The sequence below is a fragment of the Cupressus sempervirens genome, chromosome 5 (assembly GCF_028749045.1).
Source record: "Cupressus sempervirens isolate cs-2001-9-10 chromosome 5, ASM2874904v1, whole genome shotgun sequence".
In the NCBI taxonomy this organism is placed as follows: domain Eukaryota; kingdom Viridiplantae; phylum Streptophyta; class Pinopsida; order Cupressales; family Cupressaceae; genus Cupressus; species Cupressus sempervirens.
Window position 1 is genome coordinate 758,263,294 of NC_143122.1, and position 27,375 is coordinate 758,290,668.

Sequence of the window (27,375 nt, forward strand, 5' to 3'; positions counted from 1 at the left end):
ATAAATATATATAATATTTATTTATTATTTAATGTTACTTGTTAATATTTATTTATTATTAATATTGATATTGATATTTATAATATTATATAATTATTTATTTATATTAACTTTATATTAATATCAAAAAATATAAATTATTTATAATAATATCATAAAATATTTATATTATAATATATACTAATTTAATAATATATCAACTTTATTAGATTATAATACTTTATTAATATAGTACGTTGCTATATTATATTAGATTATTATTATAACATGATATGATATTATTATATAATTAGAATGTAATATTACTTTGTAATTATTATTTTAATATCATTATTAATATTAATTTATAAAAAGTATTTATTTATGATTTAAATTATATACTAATATGGGTACATCACAGTCCTCCCCTCTCGAATTTGCTTGTCCTCAAGCAAGGACAACTTATAAGACTATCTACTTGTAATGTTGATATCCTTATGATGTAGGAAAATATAAGCATATATTGAATATAAATATTGATACATAAATACACAAAGCAACACGAAGTAGACACATGAATGCATGAAAACACAAAGCATACATGATCTAGACAGATGATGCATGAAGGCACAAAGTAGACACGATGAAGATAGATCAAGACACGAAGCATACATGAGTCAGACACATCATACATTCTTTATAACTTTTCACAATGAAGTAGAGTAAAGGGAAGGATTTAAAATATACTTCCCCAATAGACCTTTTGATCATGGATCCTGCACACACAAATAATTATTAGCATATAATAGCTTCAAAGAATGATGAGTCTCATGGTGATTCCTTCCCTCCTTATTACGATCATCATAAGCTAGTAGATTTACGGTGTAGAGGGCATGTGAAACAAGCTACAAGTAGTTCCGTGGAGGATATCCGTCATGTGATCAAATTTACTCTGCCTCTCCCTCCACCCACTCCCTACCTTAGGATATCATAATGTGGATGAGAAGATTAATCTATTGAACATAATTATTTGGCATAGGAATCTTTCTCTCTCCTTATTACAATCATCTTGAGGTGGTAGATTGATGGTGAAAAGGGTGCGTGAAATAGGCTACAAGCAGTTCCCTGGAGGACATCCACCATGTGCCTGAATTTACTCCACCTCTCCCTCCACCAACTCCCTATCTTAAGAGATCATAATGCAGATGAGTAAATGAATGTTAATCTAATGAATAGGAATCTTTCTCTCTCCTTATTACGATCATCTTGAGATGGTAGATTGATGGTGCAGAGGGCCTGTGAAACAAGCTCCAAGCAATTTTGACAAGTGCTCAAAATTACTCCTCCTTTCCCTCCACCAACTCCCTATCTAAGATTACGTAATTTTGGATGAGAGATAGACTCTTTGTACTATAATTGAAATGTATCCTAATTACTATGTTTTCCATAAATCGACATTTATTTATATTTCATTCTTCATATATTCTAATTTCATTTCTTTGTAACTAGAATCATTGATAGACTATTCAATATTCTTCATTATAATGAATGTGTCAGTAATAATGAAGACACTATCAATTATTTCATAGCAATATATGCACAAAAGAAAATATATCTTACCTCATTACCCTTATGTGTTGAAGTTGTGATTATAGGATATTTATCTATTATTTACTCTTAACTACCTTAAGGATCCTTATAGATTCAACCACCTTTGCTAAATAGTTCCCCACTTCTATATGAATTAAGTGCTTTGGGCGAATAGGTCAATCATGGAGATGTACTGAAATACCTTTGCACTAATGATTTTCCTTTGTGTATTTCCCTTTCTTTACGAGCTTGCCTCTAATGAAATTTTAGGCTCATTTAACTTGGAAGTGTCAAACTCCTTCTGCATCTGATATTAATATCCCTTTTCCTACAAGACATACTTGAAAGAAGAGGTCAAAGAAAGTGCTCATAGAGAAAAACAAGAAATAAGAGAAAGATTTATATCATACTTAAGAATAAGCACAATAAATAATTCCAATAATGTATATAATAATCTAATTGAAATATATATTTTAATATATACCTTTAAAACATTTTCTTTTTAATCAAACAACTAACTATGATTAGGAAATTCTAATTCAAAAAGGAAACATTACACACATAGTTAGTTATCTACATAATTGAATAATTTATTATTCATCATTTAATGATAATATAATAGTTTTATCATTAATATTAAACATGACTTTCTTATTTATCATTAACTCTATTATATTTAGGTTCATATAATGTTAGAAATAATAGTAATGATAAATTTCAATAACCCTTAAAAAATATACGTACCTCATGTACCTTACACTTACCTGTCTACTAATTTTGGTGATTGCCAACACAACACGAGAAGTCATTGAGAGTTTGATGCACCTTGTGCACTTTGGAAAAACCTCAATATTGTCAAATGCTTCTTTACTAAGGGCAATTTAATTGTAGTACCGTGATACCTCTCCAATTGTAGTTGAAGGAGAGCATGATAGATTTATTGTGGAATGAGCCTCGAGCATGATAGAGTTGTTTGTGAAACAAGATAATTGCAGAGTGAGCCCCAATTTTTCTTTTTATGTAAAATCACGTTGTTTAATTTTTTAGGGTTTGGTTTATGGCATACAACTCTCATTCAATCTCACATTTGGTAATGATAAGATTGTTCACTTTACTCCTTTCTTGGAAGCATTTATTTTCATCATGTTGTATTGTGGCCTAAGTGAAACCTGCACATTTATATCTACTTTCTGGATCTTAGTTGAACTTGATGGTTGAGCTTGGTGGTTGAGGCTTGCCTCCCTTGCTCTGATTTTGTATTCATTTCTTTTCGGATGTCCGATTGTTTAATTTAAAAAATTGTTAATAATCCAATTTATTCACATAAGATTATATTTTTAAAAATAGTTTTATTATAGAATACCTATTATCTTAGCAAGCACAAAATAATAAGTAAACAATATTTTATACTTTTTTATTTATTAATTAACATGACGTAATATAATTCAATATTTCATTATCATTATTTAAGCTTCACAAAAGTGATTAAAAAGATTAATTAATCATGAATGAATGTATTTGTTAGATAAGTTTTATATTTTTCAATAATCACATTTTAAAAAAATTACACAAACATCTAAAATTATTGTTTCAAACCTAGATCTAACTAAAACAAATATCAATAGCTTTAGGGTTGAGAACTAATTATAACCAATTTCTAAATTGATTCTTTGGTTTAGAAGGTATTATGTTTCAAATATATAAAAGATGTTGAAATATGCCATCATCACGAGATGAGAATTCTTAGAATTTTGTCATTAACTTTCACCAAAGCAGCACTTAAAGTCTATCTTAGATAACCTTATCTATATCTATGTTATATTCCATGAACCTATTTATTCTAGAAGTTATGTGTTTGGTAATAATTTTTGCAATGTTTATTAATGAGATTTTTAATTTTTAAATATTTTGAATTTATTTTACTTGAATTTCATTGACTTATTAGGTCTTATAGAAGCGGATTGTGAGAAGCACTACCTATATTTAGAATGTAAGAATATTTGTTTATGTAAAACTATTGTATTACTATACAATTATTTTAATAAAATATTTTTCTTTTATAACAACTTGTGATTATATTTTATGGATAATATTTATATACTATTTTTTTCAGTTTAAATAAAATACTAACACTTTAAGATACAAATTAATTAGCTATAATAGTATGGTGACATTTATATTTAATTATAAATTATTTTTATTTATAATTTTTCTGTTAAAAATATTTTTTCCTAAATCAAAGATTAGATTTTTAATGTAAAATTATAATTTAAAAAATTTAAAAATTAATCATAATTAATAATATTAATTAAATATTAATAAAACTATCTTAAATTTTACCAAATTTTTAACTTTACAATTCTATCTAATTAAACTATTATAAATTATGACAAATACATGCCAAATAATATATTTATTTTTTATAATAATAAGATAAAATAAATAAAATATATAATTATTAATGAATAAAGAAATATACTTCATATTAAAAATAATTTCCTTTTACTTAAATATTTTATTAAACATTTTTGAATAATGTGTAGAATGTGAATTTAACAGGTAAAATACATTTATTTAAAATTAATAAATAACCTAAATATAAATAGTTTGACAAATCACTAAATGAAAAACTGTGCTCTTTTATGCCTTTAAATAGAAAAGAATGTAGAAAGGCCAACTATTATTTTAGTTTTGAGTCTCAAGCCATGCTAAATTCATATAGTTCTGGGTGTATAAGCTTTTAAAAAAATGACATTAATCATCTCCAGAGTTCTATTTCACAATACAATGCACAATCCATTACTAGCTTTTCTAACATTAGAATGTAAAATGCTAGGATGCTCCACACACATTAAACATTATGATGAATATCATTTCCAAGTTTTACTTCTAATATTCTTCTTTCATCTGGTGTTTCATTCACATCATTTGAGTCATTGCCATCACCTACGACATTAGAAGTCTTAGATAATAAAAATTGACTTTATCATGATTACACAAATTTAATATCTTACATCTACAATCAGTCCCTCAAAACTCATAGATAAACAATATGAGGCTAAAATTTGAAAAATTTAACTATATTGCTATATGTTCCCTACCAATGCGAAAAATATTATTACTATAAAATAAAATCAAAATCAAATGGTTTCCTAAACTCAATTTTCTATTAATCAATTATCATATATATGTCATCATCTTGTCTCAAGGAAAAAGTCTTCAAATAGAAGAACGCCATTCAATGTTGCAAAAGATTGTTTCTATCATGACATTTGTTCGAGACAAAACAGTCTCTTCTGTACTGTGACTAGATTAATGAACCTCAATTTGAATAATTGTAGATCCTTCTTATTATCTTCTGCTGCAAATGTGTAAAACCTCACGCGTTCTACATATTTTGTACTTGCAAAAACCATTCTGTATTTTTTACTGCAAAATGGTTTAAAAAAATCATACAGCCAAGTTCAGCCTCTTCCTCTATCTATCTATCTACCTTTTTAACTCTCATTTTTGTCCTTTTTCCCAAATGTGAGAGGGTTAAAAAAATACAATGATGTATGCAAACACTATTTTATCCAATCTTCAAGAAAATGCAATATTTTTTGAGGTAATTTCTATTTTAAGTTTCAATATTAAGTGTACGAATAATATTGTTCAATTAATAGAACTCTCTTTATAAAGATGTCAGATTTTATAGTTTAATAATTTTGAATCGAAATAATTATATCTCATGTGAACAAAATCAAATATAAGATTGCCAAATTGCGTACCTTTGAAGGATCATTCTTCATATATTATGATCTCTTACTTTTCTTAGAGAAGTCCTAGTCGAACATAGCGGACACTATAAAAAACCAAAGAAATTAAATTTGATCTCAAGAAAAGAAAAATTAATACTTTTCCCACAATTTAACTCTTGTCACATACACTATTAAAAGCAACTTATGTAAATACAACTTACCTCAAAAAATTTACTGGTTCCTTTTTTTTCTTTCAATTATGTTACGCACGATCTTCCGAAAAAATGTCCACATTTAAGAGAACTGGAATTCACAGTTAATATTAGGTGTCTTTCCGATTACCCAAAAAAATGAGACATATTTGAATCTACAACTTACCACAGATAATGCGCCGTTCTAGAATGGGTATACGGTTCTCAGCAAATTCGGCATGTCACGGAGCTATTAATTTGTTGTGAAGCATCTATACCTGCCAGAGCAATTTCTTCCATGAATGCAACGCCTGTAGCATGCACCTTAACCAAGCTGTTTCTTTTTTGCTCAAGTTCTCGTTTTCTTGAGCTTTCTTCTTCTTCGGCTTTCTCGTTCTTCAGTCTTTTGGAGCTTCTCTCTACTAGATCGTTCTCGTTCTTCAGCCTTCTCGAGCTTCTCTCTGTTGGATTTTTCTCGTCCTTCGGCTTTCTGAAGCTTTTCTTTATTGAATTTTTCAAGTTCTTCTGCCATTTTAAGCTCTTCCTCTAATCTGTTGTTCTTGCTATTCAATAATATGATGCTCGCATGAGCCTTGGCTAATTCATCTTCAGTCAAATGCAGCCTTCCGCCCATAGAAAGAACTTGTCTTTCACCTTCTTGAGCTTGACATTGTTCATATATTCGTCGGTTTTCTTCTTTCAGCCTTTTCCTCCCTTGAGAGACATGATGTTCTCCTTTCTCCACAGCTGAGAGATCATCTGAATCCATTCAAACTCTCTTTACACAAGTGCGTCGTCTTTCTTCTAAATTTCGCTTCTAGATTTCTTCTCGCACAAGAAAGCAGTTAACACAATATCTTTCATCAAGAAGATAAGCTCAATATATATTGAGTGTGCCGTATCTTGGTGTAAATAGGTGGAGTTACACGTGTCGAAACCATTGCTCATTTAATTAAATAGGTATGGTGGAAATTTGGAGGATTCCACGCCATTTTTGTACCTCCGCTGCGGTAAATCGAATATATCTTGTGGCTTGTACAACCTGAGTTGGCCTAGTGGTGGAGAACTTGTACTCTTGAAAGAGAGGTCACAAGTTCAAATCCCACTGGGGGGTAGGATATGTACGCCTCGTTTGTAGTGCCAAGCACCTCTCGAAAAAGAGTACGAGGTAGTCCCATATCACTGTCACCATATGTAAACCCAAAAACTATGGCATAGTGTCGTGGACTATAAAACCTACTTACTTACTTTTCCTGCAGTGATAACATGTGTCTGTCAAAAGCAGGGAAGTCTTAAAAAGGAAAGTTTGAATTAAATTTCTACTGCGCGGACAGGGTGGGATAATTGCGGCATTTGATATTCAAAAGTGCACTTGGTAGAATCACCTGTTTTTTTTTAATACTCACTAGCGAATAATCCACTTTAGTTAGTTTATATGCTAATATATTTAGACAAATATATATACGTTGTATCCACATAGCTGTATAGGAGCATACATTGATGTCTATATCACAAGTGTAATTAAGCTCACATGTTTCTTGAAGCATGGATACGGCATTTTTATGGGCTAAGATTTTTCATATTTAGAATATACAAACTCCACGATATGTTTAGATCTCGCATTGTCTATTATGGATAAGTTTTTATTTTATTTAAATAATTACTGTGGAAAATTATTCAAATGCTTACCTATTTTAAAAGTGCACTATGGAAGAGTATGTTCATATAATTATGCATAGGAATTCTTATATGAAGTGGACAATCCATATATAACTATTGTCAAACTCTACTACTTAGGGAGACCGGATGGAAAGAGGTGGGGAGTGGGCGAGTATATTCAAGCATAAACACTCAAACTTAAACATCCAACAATGTTAATTATTGTTAGTTGGATAGCTATTATTTCTGACCCGAAAATAGCTGTTGTATTTATGGGTAGCTTGGACAACTGTTCGTCCTTATCTATGTATAGCAACATTAGTTATGGGTAGTTTGGAGAGCTGTTTGTCCACTTGCCGAGAATTAGTAAATGGTTGTTGGAAGGATAATTATTTACTAATTTTAGTGATTCCCTTTTGGACACCTTGCAACCAATTCTATTATTGGCTGTTGAGTTGTCTTAATCTTAGTCATTGGCTTGATTTAATCTTGGTCGTTGGTTTACTAACAGGAGTAATATAAAAGGAGGTCAGGGGAGCATTTGGAGAACACAAGTTTTGGAGAAGCATTTTGGAGTGATAGCAAATTGTCTTGCAGTGTTAGCAAGGCCGTAGTGTTAGCATGGGGATAGCAGTGGGGAATATCAGCGGGAGAAATTAGGAGGTTGTCGAAGTTCTGCTAGTGAGAGGCAAGGAATTTTGTATCTCTTGATTTGCTGAAGTTTAATATAATTCCTCATCTATAGAACTGGTTTTCCCTTGTGGGTTTTTCCATGGACAATTTCTCTGAAAATATTGTGTTCATTGTGTTGTTCATTTCTTTTCGTATTTTATAAGTGAAGTTGCAGTTGTGTTATTTTTCAATATTAGTTGAGAATTTTTTTTGAGCAGTTTATTAATCGTTTATGATAGGAGATTAATAATCAGTGACTACAATAGTTGATTTTTCACATGGTATCAGAGCATTGTTAAGGGTAGAAGAGTTTTTTCTTAGTAAAGAAATTTTGATCTCTTTAGATTTATTATTGCTTTAAACCCTTGAGATGGCTTCAGCTAGTTTGAGAGATTAGGATAGATTGGATGGTGCATCAAATTTTGGTGTCTAGAAGGCCAAAATTTCATTATTGTTGGAAGAGAATGGTATCAAGGGTTATGCTACCAGTGCTGTACCTATACCAACGGATACAACACAACTTGCAGCATATAGGAAGGATGATGCCAAGGCGAGGAGGATAATCCTTGATGGTGTCAAGGATCATATTGTTCCACAAATCTTGGAGCTAGATACAACGAAGAAGATGTGGGACGCCATTCTAAATCTGTACCAGAATGCTACCACCAACAGGAAGTTGATTCTCAGAGAGAAGCTAAAGAATACCTGGATGAATTAGGGAGAAGATGTCACAAGTTACCTCACCAGGCTCAGACTTGTCAAGGATGAGTTAGTAGTTGTTGGAGATAGCCCTAGTGATGACGAGCTAGTGAGAATAGCCCTAAATGGGTTTACTAAACAATGGAGTGTCTTTGTTCAAGTTGTCAGTGGATGAGATACTTTGCTGAGTTGGGATCGACTATGGACTGATTTCACTTAGGAGGAGTTTAGACTAAGTCTTGTCAATGGGGCCAACAAGAGTCAAAAAAATGAGGTGGAACAGGAGAACGTTGCCCCAGTGGGTAAAGGGAAAGCAAAGAAGGGATCTAGTAAAGGATCAAATTCACAAAGTGAGAAGAAGAAGAAGGACCTTTCTAAGGTCAAGTGCTTTGGATGTCACGAGTTTGGCCACTATGTTAGCAATTGCCTAGAGAGGAAGAAGGGTAAGAAGTAGGTGGCAGCTTCAAAAAGTGCAGAAGAACTCTCCAGTAGAATGGAAGATGAGTTTGCACTTATAGCTTGTGTGGTTAGCTCAACCTTATAGTGTGTTTGGTATATAGATAGTGGGGCGTCATTTCATATGATAGGAGTTAGAGAGTACTTCTCCAGTTACAAGGAGGAGGACACCAGCATCCAGATTTCTATGGAAAACTTGTCCAAACTCAACCCTGTTGGGAAAGGGATTGTTCAGTTTCACAGGGAGAATGGAAAGATAATTCCACTTCATGGTGTCTTATATGTGCCAGGCTTAGGTATGAATTTGATTTCTGTATCTGTTCTTCAAGATAGGGGGTATAATGTACTCTTTAGAGGGACACATGTGTTGATTAAGCACAAGGATTGGAAATCACCCATAACTATTGGAGTTAGGAGTGGTCAGCTTTATAGATTGCAATTTGATACTCCTAAGGCACTAATGAGCAACAATAATCCTAGAGATCTTGGAGAGCTATGGCATAGGAGGATGGGCCATATTCATCATGGAGCACTTAGATTGCTTTGTGAGATAGTGATAGGTGTTCTAGAGGTGAGCACAGAGCATGACGATGTATGTAAGGGATGTGTGTTGGAGATGTTTGTGAAAGCATCTTTTCCAAGGAGTGACACCAGATCTAAGGGTGTTCTTGATCTAGTACATCTAGATGTTTGTGGACCGATGTCCACCAAATCTCTCAGAGGATATGAGTACTATGTTACTTTTATTGATGATTTATCTAGAAAGACCTGGATATACTTCTTGAAGACTAAGGATGAGGTTTTCAATCGATTCAAAGATTTCAAGGCTCTTGTGGAGAACTTGAAAGGAAAGAAGATAAAGGTTCTTCGGTCAGACAATGGAGGCGAGTACAAAGGAAATGTCTTCCAAGAGTTCTACACCAGAGAAGGAATCAAGAGAGAATGGACTGTTCCTTACAATCCACAACAAAATGGAGTTGCTAAGAGAAAGAACCATTTTATATCAGAGGTAGCAAGAGCTATGCTACATGACCAGGACATGCCCCGTTACTTATGGGCAAAGGCGTGTAATACAACAATCTACATTTAGAATAGAGTTCCAAACAAGGTCCTAGGGAAGATGACACCAAAGGAGGCTTTCACAAGGAAGAAGCTAGATGTTAGTCACTTTAGGACATTTAGGAGTTTGGCATATTGCCATATTCCTAGAGATACATGTACAAAGTTAGATCAAGCTACAGAGAGGGGGTACTTTTTTGGGTACAGTGAGACCTCAAAGGCATACAGGATTTTCATTTTGGGGACTAAAAGAATTATTTTCAGACGAGATGTCAAGTTCATGGAGGACAAGGCATTCAGGAGATCCAAAGATTTGCCAACAAATGATCAAAGTGAGCAGCCAATAGAAGCTCCAAGACCAAGTCAAGAGCAACAAAGCTCAAGTACAGTTACCAGTACAAGTGTAGACTCAGTTAGTGAAGATTCACAGAGTATGGAGCAACAGGTGTAATAGGAAATGCATCTAGAAGACTTAGAGGTTGACATTTCATCCTTTACAGTTGGCAGTGGGAACCATGTGGTTCCAGATACACAAAGGGATACTCAGGAGTTTGTGGGAGCTCCTAAGAAGCGTACTAGACAGCGAAGACAACTAGTCAATTTCAATGACTATGTGGTATTAGTTAGTTAGTTGGTAGATAGTGAGCCTTCTAGCTATCAGAAAGCTGTAGAACATCAGGTATGGCGAGATGCTATGGTTGAGGAATATTTTTCAATAATGCAGAATGATGTGTGGGAGGTAGTACTTAGACCAACAAATAGGGTTGTAGTTGGATCACGCTGGATCTATAAGATAAAGCACGGTGCAGATGGTAGCATCGAGAAATACAAGGCGAGGTTCGTGGCAAAGGGGTTCTCTCAAAAGGAGGGAATAGACTATGAGGAGACATTTGCTCTTGTTTCCATGTATACTTCTATACGAGCTGTAATCTCACTTGCAGCATAGATGGGATGACAGATCCATCAAATGGATTTCAAGACAACATTCCTTAATGGTGAATTGAAGGAGGAGGTATACATAGAACAACCAAAAGGCTTTGTAGCACACAACAAAGAGACCCATGTGTGCAAATTGAAGAAAGCATTGTACAGACTCAAGCAGGCTCCTAGAGCATGGTATGAGCGCATTGACACATACTTGCAGAAAATGGGCTTTGTGAAGAGTGAAACCGATGCTAACCTCCACTACTTGATGGTTGGGGGTGAGATTCGCATTCTTGTTCTTTATGTGGATGACCTATTTCTTATAGGTTCACTAGGGCTCATCGTGGATTGCAAGAGGAACCTTGCAGAAGAGTTCGAGATGAAGGATTTAGGACTTATGCACTACTTTCTAGGCATGGAAGTGTGGCAAACAGATGGGAAGATTTTCCTTGGTCAAGGGAAATATTGCATTGAAATCTTGAAGAAATTTGGGATGGAGGATTGCAAAGCCATGTCTACACCCATGATCACGAATTGGAGGAAGGTAGATACAACTAAGGAGAAAGATGTAGATCCCACTTTATATAGATAGATGATTGGTTTGCTTATGTATTTGGTCAACACTAGACCAAATATAGCATTTGCAGTAAACTCTCTTAGTCAGTTCATGGTTGAACCCAAGAGAATGCATTGGATAGCGGCTAAGGATGTGCTACATTACTTGCATGGTATAGTCGAGTATGGGATCAGATATGTTCAAGGTGAAGGTATTAGTTGATAGGCTATACTAACGCAAATTGGGCCGGAAGTACAATAGACAAAAGGAGCACTTCAGGGTGTTGTTTCAGCTTGGGATCAAGAGTTGTATCTTGGTTCAATAGGAAGCAGAAGTTTGTGGCTCTAAGTTTAGCAGAAGCAGAATATATAGCAGCTAGCATGGCGACATGTGAAGCTATATGGATTCGAAAGTTGTTAGTAGCCTTGTTTGGTCAGAAGGTTGAGACTACTGTGATACATTGTGACAATCAGAGTTGCATCAAGTTGTTTGAGAATCTAGTGTTTCATGATAGGTCTAAACATATAGATATCAGATATCACTTCATTAGGGATTGTGTACAACGAGTTATTGTTCGACTACAATACATACCTAGAGATGAGTAGGTAGCAGACATTCTGACGAAGGCTTTGGGAAAGGCCAAATTTATCTTTTTCAGAGATAAGATGGGTGTCACGCAGAACAACTTCCTCGCTAAGAGGGAGTGTTAAAAATTGTTAGTTGGACAACTATTATTTTTGACTCGAAAATAGCAGTTGTATTTATGAGTAGCTTGGACAACTATTTGTCCTTATCTATGTATAGCAGCATTAGTTATGGGTAGTTTGGACAGTTGTTTGTCCACTTGCCAAGAATTAGTAAATGGTTGTTGCAAGGATAATTATTTACTAATTTTAGTGATTACCTTTTGGACACCTTACAACCAATTCTATTATTGGCTGTTGAGTTGTCTCAATCTTAGCCGTTGGTTTGATTCAATCTCGGCTATTGGTTTACCAACATGAGTACTATAAAAGGAGGTCGGGGGGCATTTGGAGAACACAAGTTTCGGAGAAGCATTTTGCAGTGATAGCAAATTATCTTGCAGTGTTAGCAAGGGCACAATGTTAGCATGGGGATAGCAGTGGGGAATATCAGTGGGAGAAATTAGGAGGTTTTCAGAGTTCTGCCAGTGTGAGGCAAGGAATTTTGTATCTCTTGATTTGCTGAAGTTTAATATAATTCCTCATCTATAGAACTGGTTTTCCCTTAGGGTTTTCCTAGGGACAATTTGTTCGAAAATATAATGTTCATTGTGTTGTTCATTTCTTTTCGTATTTTATAAGTGAAGTTGCAGTTGTGTTATTGTTTGATATTAGTTGGGAATTTTTTTTCAGCAATTTAATAATCGTTTACGATAGAAGATTAATAATCAGTGACTGCAATAGTTGATTTTTCACAAACAAGACATGCTCAAAGTTACACACGAAAGGAATATAGATAACACAAGAAAACTATGGAACTACATCGATATAATGTGATATCTCCATTTTGAAATATAATTTAATAATAAATAAGTATTATGTAAAGTTTATAATATTAAAAAGATCAATAATGTATATAAATTGAATATATATATATATATATATATATATATATATATATATATATATATATATATATAATAGTATACTATTGAATATAAATAATTAATAGATATATACACATATATCAACTATTGACAATTATATCTTAATTACATATTAAAATAAAAATAGTATTATTAATTACAAGGAAAATGATTCATTTAATTAATATAATATATAATCATATATAACTACCTAATAATATACTTAATATTAATAATGAAAGGACATAACTCTATGAAATAAGTATATATAGAATATCAAACATTGGAAAGGATATGAGATAGAAAAATATAAAGCTCATACAAATTGAAAGGCAAATAAATAATAATAGTCTTGAAACATGACATTACAAGTGGTATCAGAGTTTCAATCTTGCCATCACGTAGAATTTGTAAAAAAATAAGAAATTATACAATGAAACAAAAAAGCTTTTTTATATCAGATTACGAGGATTACAATAATTTTTTAAAATATTAGAACCCTCATTTGACTGTGATTTAAGTTATACAGGAAGATAAGTCACACTCGAAATAAGATTTATTTTAGAAGTGATCAAGTTTGGATATCTAGTGAAATACAAACATGAAGAAAATCACCAAAACTCCAATCTATGTTTAGAGAACCATTGTGTGGGTTGACTCTTTTTGGAGACTTCATAAGATTTGAAATTAATGTTATCAGCTGTGCATAGCAAATATGTTGGCAGACAAATTAAATTGAAAAACAATTAGACTAGAATACAGAATGAATATAGATCATATCATTTTAGAAATAAGGTTACAGTAATATATGTTATGTGGGTTGGAATGAACTATAACTAGGCCTTAACCATCCTATGATATGGACTAACAACAATGTAGATTGCACAACCTAAATAGGGTAGAGAGGATGACAATCACAAAACATTTTACTTAGAAGTCACTAAGGGCCTGTTTGGCAATGGGAATACAATTGGAATAGACATATGTATATTCTTAAATTTTTGAATTCTCTGTCTGGATGCAGCAAATCAGAATTGGAATAAGAATAAAATTGGAATACGTATTCCAATTTTGGCTCAAAATTGAGGATTTTCTATTCCACCTAAATTGGTGGAATAGGAATACATATTCCTATTCCAATTTTTTAAATTTTAGAAAACATAAATTTTTGAGTTTGTGAATTCCACATCAAATTTTGGGTGAACCAAACAAGAATATGAATACGTAACCCCATTTTCTATTCAGGAATAAGTATTCCTATTCCCATTTTTATATTCCAGCAGCCAAATGAACCTTAAGTGAATTATGATCAAAGGAGCCTAGTGTGAGCACAACCAATTAGTCAGCAGAAAAGTATAAAAAGGGTGAAACAAAAACACAAAGGGCCCATTTGGCAATGCGAATACAAGTGCAATAGGCATTTTTATATTCTTAAAATTTTTAATTCTTTTTTTGGATGCACCAAATCAGAATTGGAATAGGAATAAAATTGGAATATATATTCCAATTTTTTCCCAAAAGTGAGCATTTTCTATTCTAGCTAAATAGGTGGGATAGGAATACATATTCCTATTCCAATTATTTTTATTTTACAAAACATAAATTTTTGAGTCTGTGAATTTTTCATCAAATTCTTGGTGAACCAAACAAAAATAAGAATACGTAACCCTATTTTCTATTCGAGAATAAGTATTCCTATTCCCATTTTTATATTTCTGTAGCCAAACAGGCCCACAGGGAAATATATTGAGTTTAAATAAAGGTATATAAACAAACCAAGTCACCAAGAAGAATAAAGCAAGCAATAAGTGTGGACCACAATATTGATAAAGGATAGTAAACACCTTAACCTATTGCTTAAATGCATGAAAATTAAAGTCTTCCGTCATGAATGCAATACATATAATATAATATATGGAAGAACTACCGAGAAATATATAAGAGAGATCATAATGAGAATAAGAAGTTATGTGGGAAAGATTTAAATACAAGATCATATTAAATATAGAGGGAGAAATTATTATTTGAGCCTTTAGAGGAACTCTTGAGCTATGGAATTTGAGTTGGTCAAGAAGTCTTTTAAAAAATTAGTACCAACAAAAGGAATTGTGGAATATCTACATAGAAAGTGGAAAAATAAAATAAATTTTGGGAGGGAGAACCTTCATCATCATTTTAGCTATGTAAAAGTATGTTCTTCTTAATTTGAAACATATTTTTAATTTTTCGTCAATATTTGTTTATGAATAGAAAGGATAAGATAAGATATAATTAATATATTTATTTGGGATTAGAAAAATTGATAAATAAATGAAAGATTAGTCATAATAATGTATGAAACATTTTAATGTGACTAATTTAAAAATGTGATGCAAGTCGTTGAAGCTGGCAGTGTTAGGGTTTTCAAATGGGAAATGATGGCAGCCAAGGGGAGGATATTGAAGATGATGATGATGGGGAATGCTTGTATCTTCCTTTTGGGGCCTTGGGATGTTTTCAATAAATTGGTTTAGGGTAGATCTACATCAATAGCTTGGATTGTGGTTGTGTTGGGAAAATTTGTGATGAAGTTTTGGAGTTAGGTTGTGCTAGGCAAATTCATACTAGGGTTCAGAGTGGTTGTGGTTTTTTGTAGGTAGATTATGGTAAAGTTGAAGACCAAAATTGATCTTTTTGGTGTCTTCATTGTTGGGTAGGTTGTATATGGAGCAATAATTTGGGGGTTTTTCACCATGTTGTCTATGCTCACTCTAGATGCATTGTTGATCTCTATTGCAATAGATTGGGGGTTGTTCTCCCAACTCCCTATGCTCTCCTAAGATGCATTGTTGATCTCTATTGCAATAGATTGGGGGTTGTTCTCCCAACTCCCTACGCTCTCCTAAGATGCATTTGTGATCTCTAGTATAACATTTTGGTTTTTTTTTCCCTATTATCTTTCCTTTCCTAGGATCTATTAGTGGCCTCTAGTGATGTAAATTGGTGCTTGTTGGCCCTATTGTCTCTTCTTTCTCTAGAGATTTCTATGTTGGGGTTATCCCTACCCAAAACTCTATTATGTGGGGATTGTGGTGGTTTATGGAGGCCTTTAGGGGCCTTCCTTTTTTGCAGAACTATGTTTCAAGATGGAGGGGTCCTTTACCTTTAATAGATGGACCAGATCTCTCCTCCCTTCGAAAACCCTTTGCCTTTGGTGGAGATGTCCTCTAGTCTTCTCCTTCACTTTCCTACATCCTATTGAGGTGGGGGCAAAGCTTCTGGAGGTAGATGTTTGTTAGGGGAAAGTGGTGGTGAATAGGTTCAATAGGTACTCTCCTTCTATTATTGGCAAGTATCCCTTTCATTTTGTCAGAGATCAAGATGGTCAAAGTGTATTTGAACATTATACTTCACATGGTGAAGATGGTATGACTCCGCAGATACATACTTTGGTGTAGAGATGGGTGTTACTTCTTTTGAGGGTGACCTGGGTCTTCCTCTTTACTTCTATATTGACAACACCTATGGCGGTGGTGAACCTTTTTAGGCAATGGGAAGCAAAGGAGACTCTCATCTAAATATTGTATACTTGTGCTACTTTTAGTAGCTTGGTTAGCACAAGAAGGGGGAGCAACTCTTACCTCTTGGGGTTGACCTTCCTCCTCCTTGTTCCTCTCATTCCCATTATGATGTGGGATATTTTGGGGGCCTGGAAGACTTTTGACTACATTTTCCAAAGCTGGATGTTGACCTTTTCTTGGACCCATGGTTGGAAGTTATGTTTTGTGTTTGCCAAGGTTGGAGGTATAGTCTTGTTTGGTCTTATATTTTTGTTTATGATTTTTATAGGTGTGAATGGTCTAAGTTTATCTCATTTTTGTGTTGATGATGTTTATTTTTTTTCCCCCTATGATCAAATGATTGCTAACAATTTTAAAGGGCAGACTTTGGCCCTTCATTGTTGTTTTTGGTTTAAGTCTAAAGTTATTGTGGGTGCTTGCCCCAAGATTTTTAGTGACAACACTGACCATTTGTTGGTGGATCAGTCACTTGTGGACCTTTGTCTTTGATAGAGGAAGATCTAATCTTATGGAATCTTTCATTACTAGGCATTGGTAATGTTTTGTTACTCATATCTAGAGGTCTGATTGTGCTCTAGGTCGACACCCACTAATTGATGCTTTTATTAATAAAATTTTTATGAGGTATTTTAAAGAAATGAATATAAATATATTGTTAACATATTAGAGAATAATATACTTTCATTTAATTTATGAAATCATTTTTCCATGATTATAGATTATTAATTATAAATATATTTATTTATGAAATAAATAAAACTAAATATATATGTATATGAAATTATTCATTAATAACTAGATTCTCTATGATTTTAATAATTCAAATTGGAGACTTTGTCATTATGTATAATAAATAATTATGTTAAATTTAATCAGATCATCATTTTCCAAGATAAGATAAGGCTAGTGGTGGAATGGGTTGGGTGACACCATACAACGATACTAGTTAAGAATTAGAATGGAATGAGCATTGGGCTACATCATACAAGGGTACTAGGTAAGGCCTGCAATGGAGTGAGCCCAAGGTACATCATACAAAGGCACTATCTTCGAGATGATGATAAGAGATATAACAATAATAAGGGGGAATGATGAGGCTCATGATTGGGTAAAGGGGCACCTTGTTATAGTTTCTCCTCCCATACTCAAGAAATGATAAATTAATACTATTAGAAATATATTAAATAATTAATTATACTTTTGATTGATAAATCACTGTAAGATCAAATTTTTGTATATTCTCTAAATTGAGATTATAAATACCTTGTCAAGGGATTAATTTAAGGAAATCCTAAAAAGGGACATTATAGATATATGAGTGTGTACTAATGATTTGGTGGTAGTAGGTTCACAATCAAGGAATTACATCATCGTGTATACTTTGCATCTTCATCTATTTGCATCGTGTATGCTTTGTGTCTTTCTATCTACATCATGTATACTTCATGTTTTCATTCATTAAGATGTATATCTCACAAATATTTTAGGCCTTTTATATGCGAATATATTTTTTATATATGAAGGATATTGTGTATGAATGATTTTGCTCAAGGACAAGAAAATTTGAGAGGGAAGGACTGTGATATCCCCATTTTGAAATATAACTTAATAATAAATAAGTGTTATATAAAGTTTATAATATTAAAATGATTAATAATGTATATAAATTGAAAATATAAGTTATTATATATCATAGATATTATGATATAACTATACATGTATATATAATATATAGATGTATATATATATATACACTCACGTGCACACACACACACACACACACAAAAATACATACATACATACATACATATACTTATATATATATATACCCACACACACACACACACACACACACACACACACACACACACACACACACACACACACACACACATACACACATATATAGATAGATATGTATATATATATATATATATATATATATATATATATATATATATATATATATATATATATATATATATATATATATATATATATATATGTACATATATATACATATATAGATATGTACATATATATATGTATTTAGATATGTACATATATATACGTATTTAGATATGTATATATATATACATATATATATATATATATATATATGTATACATATGTATATATGTATATATGCATATGTATATATATACATATATATATATATGTATATATATGTATATATATGTGTATATATATATATATATATATAAATAATTAGATATTTAGAATAGTATACTATTGAATATAAATTATTAATATATATACACATTTATTAACTATTGATGATTACATATTAATTATATATTAAAATTAGAATAGTATTATTAATTACAAGTAAAATGATTCTTTTAATGAATACAATATATAATCATATATAATTACCTTACTAATATAATTAACATTAATAATGAAAGAACACGACTCTATGAAATATATATATATATATATATATATATATATATATATATCAAACATTGGAAAGGATATGAGATAGAAAAATATAAAGCTCATATGAATTGAAAGGTAAATAAATAATAGTTCTGAGACATTACATATAATGCTATGCAATTGGTACCCACACTAATTGAATAATTAAAACAAATTTGTCAACATGCTCGGTTGTGAGGACATCTAAGTTTTGGCCATATAAAATGAAATTAAGAAGTTAGAATTCAATTTCACATCCTATCTTGCTTCTCAATAACTCATATCATCATCTGCTTCCTCATCTATCTCTAACCAAGTTTCTTATATAACCAACTAAGCCACAAGTCAGCTAGTCAAGCATTGAATTTCATTATAGGTCCAACCTAGCTAGAGTAAACCAAAATTGACTCTTAATTAAACATAAGGAATTTTGCACTCGAAGGCCGATCCACACATGTGCTAGAATTCAGCTCCTAAATTTACAACACGTCATGTTAACATACAAAACTACGCCAAAAGAAACAATACACCTTGCTAGAAGGAAACACACCAAAATAAAGATAAAAAAGAATGGTTTATAACATGAGAAACACAAATGACCAAAGCTTTAACTCTTTGGAGGAGGATCAAGGATAGGTCCTCCTCAACATGTTAACCACACAAAACACAACACCAACAACAACACCGGCTACATCAAAAACAATAGACTACAACATAAAACAAGATATTTTTTTTGTTGATGCAAGATTTCTCCAAAACCCAATATGCTCCTACACCAGACACCTAGGGTTAATAAAGAATTGATGTTACATCTAGAACTTATCATATTTTGACTTGAATCATAAAGATCTAACTCCACTTTTGTAATCCATGAACTATCTTTGATAGGTTTGTCTTTCCACTAAACTAGGTATTCCATGTATTCCTTTCCTTTAGTACCCTTTCTTACTCTGCTATTCAAAATCTTTTCAATGTCTTCCCTCTTCTTTTTATAATAATCTAGGATAATGTCATTCTCATCTTCTAATTCATAGTACTCAAAGATGTCTACAATGTTGAATATAGGTCATATATCCATATCCTCTAGTAATTCTACTTCATATGCATTTCCATTGTCAAACTTCTTCAAAATCTTACAAGGTTCAAACTTCTTCATTTCCAACTTACTATAGGTACCAACTAGAAATTTTTTCTTCTTCAAATGAATCATAACCTCATCACCAACTTCAAAATATTTTTGTCTCTTCCTTTTATCAACTCTCTCTTTATATTTCTAATTACTGTCTTCCAAATTGTTCCTAGCTTCCTCTTGTAAATTCATCATGAAAATTGTAAAGTCTTCAGTGTCAACACTCTTTCTTGTCTTAGTCATAAATTCTCTTAACTCTATGGTTCCTTTAGGATGAAATCTAGTAACAATCTCAAAAGGTGTCCTCTTAGTGCTTCTATTCATAGAATTATTGTATGCAAACTCTGCTTGTGCCAAGACTAAATCCCAATTAGTAGGCTTATCTCCAACTAAACATTTTAGTAGGTTACCCAAACTTTTGTTTACTACTAAAGTTTTTCCATATGTCTAAGGGTGAAATGTAGAAGTGAAATTTAACTCTCTATTTATCTTTTTCCAAAGTGTTCTCCAAAAATAACCATTTTACTTAGTGTCTCTATCTAAAACAATAGTGTTAGGAAAACCATCTAATCTCACTATTTCCTTGAAGAAAACTCATCTACATGCAGTGAATCAGAGGTCTTCTTACAAGATATAAAATGTGCCATCTTTGAAAATATGACACATATTTTGTATACTTTTGTGAAGGTATGTTTGCTAATAAAGATGTTGTAAACCAAGTTGCAATTCAACAAGTTTTGGTGGTTGTTGAGTCACATACAATGAATGTTGAGGTACATTTAGGAACTAAGCTACAGTTGATTGCGAAGTTGCAGACATGATATGAGACACATTTATATTCTAAGATTGGTGTACATGAGAGAAATGTTGAATTTCTGGATAGAGAAGTACATAGTGATTCAATAGTTGAAAGACCTAATGAGGAAAGTAGAGCAGAACAAAGATTGTAAAAGTATGTCAAAAGACCTCACTTTGCTAAACAAATTATTGGAGATAAAGATGTTACACCAATGACAAGGAATAGGCAAAGAAGTGATAAATGTTTGTTGATCATGCATGAGCCTATTTCAATGAAAGATGGCTTGGAAAATGGGGACTAGAGCAAAACCATGAAAGAATAGATTGAGCAGATTGAGGAGAACAAGACATGGACTCTAGTTCCTAGACTAGATATTGACATGGACTTTAGTTCCTAGAAACAAGTTAGATGAAAATGGTGAAGTCACAATAAATAAGACAAGATTAGTTTGCAATGGGTATGCACAAGAAGAAGGAATAGAACATGGAGAAACTTGTCCCCTTGTTGCAAGATTTGAAGGAGTAAGAACTCTACTTGCTTTCTCTACACACAAAGGTTTCAATGTTTATTGGATGGATGTGAAGTGAACATTTTTGAATGGTATATTAAAAGAAGAGGTCTATATAGGACAACTAAATTTTTTTCTTGATGCTAACAACTAGAACATGGTATGCAAACTACACAAAGCCTTATATGGTTTAAATCAAGCCCCAAGAGCATGGTATGAAAGGCTTCACAACTATCTTGTGAATATTATATTTGAGAGGATTGATGATAACAACAATATACTTGAAGATAGAAGGAGTTAAAGATATTTTACTAGAAGCATTTTTTGTTGATTTTATCATATTTGGATGTCAAGATGGATTATGTAAGGCATTTGCAAATGAAATGATGAAAGAATTTTAGATGTCTATGTTTAGTGAGATCAAATTCTTTGTTGTTTTGCAAGTATATCAGATAAAATATGGTATATACATCACTCAGCCTAAGTATGTGAAGAAAATATTGAAAACTTTTTGATTGAAAATTTTAAAACCAATTAGCACACCTATGGTGACATGACACAAGTTGTCAAAGAATGATGATTCATTTGATGTGAATCAAACATTTTATAAGTCTATGATTGAAAAATTGCAATATGTAGTACATAGCAGACCTAACATTGCATTATTTATTGGGATTGTTATAAGATTCTTTGCTAATCCTAAGGAGAATCATTTGATGGTTGTTAAGAGAATAATGTGATATTTGAAAGGAATAGAAGACTGTGGTCTATACTACAAGAAAAATGAGAAGTTTGAGTTGAGAGCCTACAGTGATATTGATTAGGCTAGTAACATTGATGACAGAAAGAACACAAGTGGAAGAGCATTTTTCTTAGGTCACCTATACCAACAAGAAACAAAATTACATATCTCAATGTACTAATGAAGCTAAATATGTGTTTGTTGTAGTAAATTGTACAAACATTGTATGGATCAAACAGCTACTCAAAGGTATCAAAAAAGAAATCATTGAACCTATGATACTCTATTGTGATAATACAAGTTCTATAAATGTATCAAAGAAACCTATGATGCACAAAAGGACTAAGCACATTGCAATCAAGTATCATTACTTGAGAGAGTTAGTTCAAGACAAAGAAGTGAGGACGGAATATGTGAAGACAAAAGAGAAGATAATTGATATCTTCACAAATGCTTTACCTAAGGATTCTCATGAGTATCTAGGAGGTAAACTAGGAGTGATACCCCTACCCAAAGCTACTTAAGAAGCATGAGTAGTGCCCTGCATCAACCAAATTGAATGTTCTATCATACAACTTGATGCAGTGGATATTACTTTACGAGCTACCTAAAGTAATTACAAAGCTAGAATAGAAGATCAGTCACAAGTTAGGTGATAGGGGAGAAAATGAAATTATTAACATCTACATGTTGAGATGAAAAGTCTTCGGTGTTGTTGTCAAAGAGAGAAATAAAGAATACCAAAGAGAGGGAGAAGTACTTTAGAAGGAGAAAGAAATATGAAATTTCTACTCAGAAGGAGATAGTGTACCTGATAGTTACTAAAGAGGGAGAAATTACTAAAAGAAATACATCTACCTAGTAAGAGGGAGTCACAAAGAAGAGTTGTTTGTTTGTTGATCAGAACGAGATTTTATAACTTTGTAGCCTATATAGAAGATGAAATTTGTTGATAGAGGGAGAGATTTTAATACAAGGAATTATTTTTGTTATGGTATTGTTGTTGATATTGGTTTTTCATCAATGCCAAAGAGGGAGATTATGGATATGTGATTATTTTGAAGTGAAGAACCTATAATGGTACAATCATCATTTTGTCAGTGATGTCAAAACTACTACTTTTTGGTAAGACAACTACTTAGTTGATGTGAGTACAATCATTTGTTTAATTGACGAAGAGGATTTGATCAAATGAGATAACAAGAGCACCTAGAGGAAAGGTTGATTTATGGTACAAAAAAGGAGTACAAAGATTAGTTAAGATAGTGATGGTATAGTGTATTATTTATCTACTTAAGGCTGCAAAGTTTAGATACATTGATTAAGTCTAGAGGAACAAGTAAGGAGACTTGTGTCGACCAAGCAAGGCTGAGTGCATAGTAGGTGCTGAGAAAAGTTAGTGCAAGATGAGCAAAAAATTAATTGGAGCCAAGTAAATTAATTGGAGCCAAGTAAAATGAAGATTCAATGTATGCCAAGTGAATATAGTATAAGCTGAGTAAAGTTTAGTTGATGTTGAGCATCAGTAAACTTTAACGTTTGTTGAGTAAACTAGTGGGAGAATAGTGTGGAATTGAGTGACATCATATTGATGTTGAGTGCTAATATTCATGTTAAATCATATATTTGATGAATCTAAGTGGACTATTTTTTTCTTGAATTGTGTGAAGTGTGCATGAAAGAAAACTATGATGAGCTAGTGGCACAAAATTCAAGGAAGATTAAAGAAAAAGTTTCGAGAGGAACCAAATGGAAAAGTGGGTAGATTCATTGTATCCTACCTAATCATACCTAACCCTAAAATGGACGATTGTGTTTAACCAAAAAAAGATCTTAAATCTCTAATTATAGAGAGAGTTGGTCAAAAGAAAAGGTTGTTATGTGCAAGAACCTAAGGAAGACAAGGAGTCTAAGGTATTGCTTCATTCAGTGGCCAAAAAAAAGAGACTAAAAAGGGCATGCAAAGAAAGATGGCTTAAATGTATGAATTCTTGAAGGATAAATAATCTATCAGAGCTTGAGTGTGTGAAAGCCAAGCAGAATAGAGGATTGAATCAAAGATCTATAATCTTCAACTGAGTTGTAATTTATTATTAGATCAAAACTTATTATTACTTTCTAATCATTGTATTAGTCTAGGGTAAATCCTTTGGATTAAGGTTGATGTAACAGTCATTTGTAAATCCTTTAACTAGGTTATATTCTAAGTAAATGATCTAAAGTCCTCTAACAAGGCTCATTCCGAATAGGGTGATTGAAATACTTTAACCATGTCACATTTAATATTGTGTATTGTAACCTTTAATAAGGTTGGCCTTTCATAGGGCATCACTTTAGAAGAGTAAGAATTAGTAGCATGTTACTAGTGGTTTTTCTCAAATTGAGTTTCCATGTAAAATCCTTTTGTCAAAGGTGTTATTGAATATGTTATGTTTCATGTTTACATTTTTGCAAAGTTTTTTTGACTGATGACACATACAAATTTTAAGTATCGTATGATCTAATGGATGCATGCCAAATAAGGTTCTATGGATATGAGTCTACTTAACATTGAAAAGTTTTATTTGTACATTTGGACCTTGGATAACTAGTTCAACCGCCCCACCCCCCGCCCCCCCTCAATTATTCTAATGAATTCCAACATTAAGGAGATGATTTCATGTTTTATCATGAGGCATTAGTCCCAAGAAAAGAAGATTAACCAACCAGAAAATTGAAAGGGTGAAATATGGATCGATGATTATGATCTAGACATTTCTATGATTATCTATTTAAGAAGGGTTCTACCCCTAAGATGATTATGGTGAGTAGAAGAAAATCTAAAGGAGCGAATAAGCTAAGTATAGAGAAAATGAGGCTAAGTTAGATAGGAGATCAAATAGAGCAACTAGAGAAATGAAGGACAAAACAAAGCATATTAAACAAGGAGATTAGTTTGACATATTGAAGAGAGAAGATCCGTAAACAAATTTTAGAGAATATGGAAGGAATAGGTACCGAATCAATTTTGGTAGATTGAGTCAAGGAAAATATCATAATAGAGTGGTATATAAGGGATTTTATATAAGGGATGTAAGTAAACAGGTATATAAGGGATTTTATATATGAATGTTATATCATACATCACTTCCTAACAAAACATGTGATTAAAAGTCCATATAAGAATGAATAAGGATGCATAGGAAAAATCTAAGATGAGAATTAGGTAATGGAGTAAGTTACACTATCAAGTGGCAAGCATTAGAGATGTTGTTTGTATTGACCAAGCATTGCAATATAGACTGAGAGCGCACATCAATCAACCTAATCAATTGGCCGAATGAAATGGTAATTATTTAGCAAAGTGATAGTAATCAAGTATTTGAATGAAAGAAGCATGAATACATCTTATGAAGGCAAAGATAACTATTTTGTACCTACCAAAGTACAAATGTATTTATTGTAGGCCCAAACAAGAATATTGAAGATATATATATCAAAATTTTGCACTCATTTTCATTTTACCAAGAAATTCTATGTGTAGAAGTGATTTAAAGGAGATTCTAGTGACATAACAAGAGAATCACAATGGGTTGTTGGCAAATTGGAAGAAATTAGTAAGTAAATTTTTTTGTGCTGAGTTAAGTTATTTTTTGAAGTTGTTGAGGAATATTTGTTTGAAACCAAATTTTGAAATGGAATCCTCTGCATCTTTATTTGCTAAGGAAATATTGAGGGAGAGAAATGCACAAATTTTGAGGAATGATTAGTGTCCTCCACAAAATTTCAAGGTTACCCCTAATATTACATTGATTGGTGATAGATTTGGTGCCCTATCATCAATTCTACCTAGAGAACTAATGATTCATGATATAAGATCATGTTACTTGTGCGAAGTGGTAGAGATTGGAGATTATGAACTTTGAAAAATGTATGAGAAATTATGTAACAATGGAGTATTGAGAGGTGAACACAAGATAGTTGTCGAGAAAGGGCTAACCCATGACCTAGCCTTTTTGAAGGTTTTCAAAGTGGAATGGAAAAAGATTGTATTGAGCAAAGTACATGACATGAAGATTTAGTTAGAGAGTGGACCAATAAAGATTAACAAGGAAATAATTCATCAAGTTATTAGGTACCCTACTTTTGAAAGACTAAAGACAATGAGGAGTGTTGCAAGAGATGTTATGGAGCAGGAAACAAAGGAAAAATAGAACGGTCATGGTATGCCAATTGATGAGATTATAGATCAAGTTATTGAATTTTCACTACATGTGATTGACACAAGTTCTATCAATTGAGCTGACTGAATAGTGTATCTTGCATTGTAGTGGACCTTAGATACGAAATTATAAAGAAGGATCATAGTTATGATCTTTCCAAGCTACAATTGCAAAAATTATCTAAGAATCTTGGAGCAATAACGAAAAGGAAGAGTACATCATGTAGGTTTGGTTCCCTACTTGTCTATATATTTTTCTATGTACAAAATTCATTCCCCACTATAGGAAACATTATATGGGACAAAAATAGGCTGGTGATTGAATAGATAAGTGATTTGATTAGTTGATTGGGAGAAAACTTTAAGGCAATAATGGATAATTACTTTCAATAATTCAAGAATAAGATGAAAAATAGGATGAGGATACCTAAGTTGGCTGTAAATAATTATTTTGAAAATATATGTTTTTATGGTGGATACAGATTTCATGTATGCATAGGAAGTACTACCAAGGATAAGGCCAATGCAATATGAAGTTAATTTTGATGAAGTTACAAAAAAACTGACTACATTATTATCTAAAGAGATTAACATGAATGTTGAGCTATTCAATACTAATGACACAACCAAGATTAAGATGTTAATGGAAACCAAATTTCCCAAGATGAGGAATCTGAAGAAGAAGCTAAAGCCAAAATATCAAAGGGCAAAGAGCTAGTAGTTATCGAGTCTATGGAAAAAAAAAGCAAAATAGTTATTGTTGAGACAAAGGTGAAAGATGATATAAAAAAGGTTGTTACACAAATCAAAGGAATCTCCATTCTCATCTATAAAGTAAAAAGATAGCCCAACAAAGAGGA